The 4,955-nt window shown below is 33.2% G+C and overlaps 1 pseudogene; it reads right to left on the bottom strand.

The window, feature by feature from the left end:
• Positions 1-4,638: 4,638 nt before the first annotated feature.
• LOC138829379 (U6 spliceosomal RNA) lies at positions 4,639-4,735 on the bottom strand (annotated as a pseudogene).
• Between the last annotated feature and the right edge of the window lie 220 nt (positions 4,736-4,955).

Below are 4,955 nucleotides of genomic sequence, written 5' to 3'. Positions count from 1 at the left end.
GTACTACTTTAAAATGTTATTAAAGAAAGACTGATATAAAATCACATTTGACCCCAGATAAATATTTTACCTTTCATATACCCAAAAATGCAGTCTTACCTATCATTAATGTTAGGAACGAGAGGTTAAAAATCATTGACGCCAAGACCTAATTATGAATTAAAGACTCTCCAACTTGTGAATACAATTGGTTTAAAAAGACATCAATACTACTGCATTTTTAAGTCCCTATGATAATGATAATGATTCGCTATGATAATCATAATGATAAACTATTAACACTTAAAAATAACTCATTTTCTTGAGAGTATGTCAAAAAGCACAAGGTTAATCCTAATCATTTTTAAAGACCTTTATTTATACTAAAAGTTCACTCATAACTGTACAGATTCTAAAACTAACTGAAGTAGAGAGGAAATAATTTAACTGCATCATCTACATTCAATGGACTATTAATAAAAAACAAAATTATACTAATAATTAGCTTACCCAATTCACTTAATTCTTTTATTCTATTCCATTTACTTTCATAAAAACTGGGTTTTCATAAAATGAAGCATAAAAAAGCGTATATACCCACTTACATTTTCAGATCTTAACAATATTTCAGAAATTTTAGCTCTACAGTTAATGAACTGAAATAATACTAAAATATTCAAAGGATTTTCAGAAATTGCAAGACTTGCTCTGAGATGTTATGCATATTGAAACAGATATTCAAAAAGCCTTTTTTGTTAAAGTTGCCGTAGTTTCTCCCACAAAAGAGCCATTAGTAAAGATACCTGTGCATGTACAAAACACCTTCAAATGCATCCACAATATGGACATAACACTTGCTTTTTGTTTGTTCGTTTTTGAAAGGAATATCTAACAAGCATATCCACAATACTTATTTTCAATGAATAAGATGGGATATTCAAACATAATATGGGTTGGATTAACTCTTAGTGAGAATAGATATAATCTTGCAAAGAAAGTGATTTTCAACAGAAATCCGGAAAGAGTTTATCCAACTTGTGTTTCACAGGAATAATCAGAGAGTAATACCTGTTTGGTCAAGTCTGTCCAAATCACTCTATGAGTGTATCTTAAAAGTATAACCAATTTAAGAGGTCAAATACGTATTTTGTACTGACAATCATCTTATAGCAACAACTTACTAACTAATTATGTCTGTATCTTCTTACCTAACATACAATAAGAGCTGAAAGCTGTCTCTTTTTCTACCTTAATATTGTAAATGCTTTGATTATGATGTTATTATTAGACAAATAATATGTACAAAGGCTGGTTCCACTGAAATGACATGACAGAACACTGATAAAAACATTGCAACACAGTTAGCTTTTTTCAGCCTCACCCTGTCCACATTGGCAAACAACATTGCAACAGCACACGCACACATATACACATACACACATGTTCGCACATGTACACACACATATACACGCATGCTAAATTCAGGGTTTATTGTACAAAAAAGTCCACATAAAATATTAGTGATTAGGACAAATGATAATATGCCTTATTACAAAATAATACATAAAATATTACCACGCATGTTACATTTTACCTGCCTCTCCACATGTGACCACTTAATTTAGTTTTAATTAATTAATTACCTTATTAATTAATTTATTTGTTTGGTGCTAATACTAGGGCTTGAACTCAGGGCCTGGCTTTGTCCCAGAATTTATTTTTTGTTTCAGTTTTCTCAAGGCTAGCATTTTACTGCTTGTACCACAGCTCCATTTCTAGCTTTTGCTGGTTACTTTCAAATCAGAATCTAATGGACTGTTTTTTCTTGGTCTGTTTTCAATCCACAATGCTCAGATCTCATATTTCTGATTAACTACTACTAAAGACATAAGCCATCAGTGTGGCTTCTACATTTTCCTATATAGTTATCTCATGCACATACTTAGATGGTAATTTTAAAATGAGAGTATAGAAGCAAGATGTACAGTGATGATACTGTCCTGTCAGAAAATCAAGTTAGTAACGTAAATTTATTCTTAAAACCATACACAAAAAATACCATGATATAGTGTGAGAGAACTCACTATTGAACATATGAGCCTTAAGAGCTTTCTAATAGATCCATTATTTATTGGTACCCAAGATTAGAAAAATGTATAAGGCATTGGTAAAATAGAAGTCCTTTGCATGACTACATACATTCCTTGTTTTTATAAGACACTTGCTTTCATCTAAAAAGTAGTCCTGTCTATTGTCTTCATGTGATTTTGATGATTGAAAGTGCTTAATGAGAAGGTCAAAATGTATTAGTAGTCCTTCACTATCAATTCTCATTTTCTTCTTGGAGAATATAATAATCAAATCAATAGTTCAGAATCAGCAAGCAATACTTCAGAATCATGATTCCAGTGCAAGTGGATCACTAGTAAGAGATCCTCAATACCAATTTCCACAAAGTTTTGTCACAGATACAATCTCCCTGCCTTCTCTAGCTGCTTTACTACCCTCTTATTCCTGCATCGTACAAGAAAAGTATGATTCAACTGATTTCAGTCAGATCTGTTATTAGAACTATCAAGGATTTATTTTACTGTCTGTAATTTGGTAAAGTTATGTCTCTTTACGTAGGCTACTAAAAATGTATTTACTAACTTCAAGTAAATACATAAATTCGATTTCCATCTCTTTTAAAAAATAAAATTTTGTTTGCTCTACAAATTGAACAGAGGCATGGATTTTGTGGCTAGCTACGTCACTAAACATCTGTCTCTTTCTTTCTCTCTCCCTTTCATGGTTCTCATAGATAATACGATTGCTCCATAATTATCCTAATTTATTTTGCTTTTATATTTTTGGTTGTATCATTTCACTTTTTGCTCTGCCATTTCCCAAATCATTTATATGGAAGGCATTATTTCCTATTTTCTCATGCCTAGAATAAGCTGCACATGAAGACATCACTGGTCCTCATTTTCAGTGTGTACATTTGAATATGGAGGAATATCTTTCCTCTGCTCTCCATCAATTCCCTACTCTCCAGTTAGAATAATTTCGAATAGTAAAATTGGAAAAAGAGAAAATAAATCATGGTGAATAAACAGTTGCAGAAAATTCACCAGATGTTTCTGACCAGTTCAACCAATGTGAACTATTAGGGAAATACATGAACACCTCATTCCCACTGGCACTCAAAGTCTCTGGTTAGGCAATTCTTAGGAATCTGGGGAACAAGATGAAAAAGTAAGGAATGGTATCAATTGCAAGAAAAAAATTGGAGAATGATAAAAGTATATTTCTTCATTGGGCTGCCGAAAATATTCAGCTTACTACAGTGCGGATACTTCTTTCCCAAAAGGCCACTTATGTGAATAGTAGGGATGATGATCAGTATACCCCTCTTTGAGAAGCCTACGGTGGACACTTAGACATTGTCAGTGAGTTGGTGTCTCAAGCGGCACATGCAATAACTGTAGATCACTGGACACTCCTGAACAGTGCATATACGTGGAATAATACCAGAGTGGCTTCGTTCTTACTTCATCATGATACAGATACCAATGCCCAAACTAAAGGACTCTTTTTTTTTTTTAATTTTTTTTGGTCTGGTCGTGGGGCCTGAACTCTGGGCCTGGACGCTGTCCCTCATCTCTTCAGCTCAAGGCTAGCGCTCTACCACTTGAGCCACAGCACCACTTCCCGCTTTTTTTTCTGCTTATGTGGTGCTGAAGAATCGAACCTAGGGCCTCATGTATGCAAGGCAAGCGCTCTACCACTGAGCCACTTTCCCAGCCCAAATATTTTTGTTTGTTTGATTTTTGTTGTTGTTGTGGGTTTTTTTTTTTTTTGGTCGGTCATGGGGCTTGAATTCTGGTCCTGGAGCTATCCCTGTGATCCTCAGCTCAAGGTGAGCACTCTACCATTTGAGACACAGCTCCACTTCCAGTTTTCTAGTGGTTTATTTGAGATAAGAGTACCACAGACTTTCCTTCCCAGGCTGGCTTTGAAACATGATCCTCAGATCTCAGTCTCCTGTGCAGCTAGGATTATAGGCATGAACCACCAGTGCCCGGCAGCACCAATATTTTACTGTAAAAATTCATTGATTCCGCGGAATTCTTCCAAGTGAATTGCCTGCCTTGGATGGAAAAATGTATTCAATAGTTTTTGTAAACATGTACAATAATTTCTTCAGTGTTTGTGATTTTCTAATAAGAAATAATTTTAATTTACCTGTTGAAATGAGTAGTACAGAAACCAAAATATTTCTGGTGCTTGTCTGAAAAAGTATATTTTAAAATATTCTATATTCTATGTTTGCATAATGTTCATAATTTATTTTCTCCTATATATACTTTGAATTCTATATTATTTTATAATATATAGGTTCATTAATGTGTCCTTTCCGATTGTATTCCATATAGAAACAGTTTGATTCCTTTTTTTTCTAGGTCTTAATATTATTTTTCTTTGGGATAAAATGACAATGTTGTCTAATTTGAAAAGTTTTGTAAAGTTTATGCTATGTAAATGCCTTTCTGAGGTGATTTAATACACTGATGTCAAACTAAATTTGATTATATGAATTACGTGTATTGTTACACTTGTAATTTTTTAATCAACTTTTTAATCACTTTTTTCATTTCTTGCATCTGAAGAATGAAAAATATGGAATACTTCTCAAATTTTCATATTATCCTTGTGCAAGTGCCATGTTAATCTCTGTATTGTAATTTGAGTATACGTGCTGCTGAAGCATGTAATATCCTCTAATTATAATAGTTAATGATGCAATCTTTATACAGGCTTATATCTATGGTTGCCTACTTGTAACAAGGAAACCTTATTGTTCCTAACAATGCTATCGATCTTATTTCCCTAAAATTCTGTGAATAGTGGAAAAAATTATATTGATCAGTCAATTGCTCACATTTGCAAACGTTTTTGCCAATGAATATCTTGTCTTTTTATTTGGAATT

Source organism: Dipodomys merriami, unplaced genomic scaffold, assembly GCF_024711535.1.
Source record: "Dipodomys merriami isolate MVZ:Mamm:240054 unplaced genomic scaffold, mDipMer1.0.p SCAF_170, whole genome shotgun sequence".
Lineage (NCBI taxonomy): Eukaryota > Metazoa > Chordata > Mammalia > Rodentia > Heteromyidae > Dipodomys > Dipodomys merriami.
The sequence above is the reverse complement of the archived record's forward strand: the minus strand, read 5'-3'. Positions and strand labels throughout refer to the sequence as shown.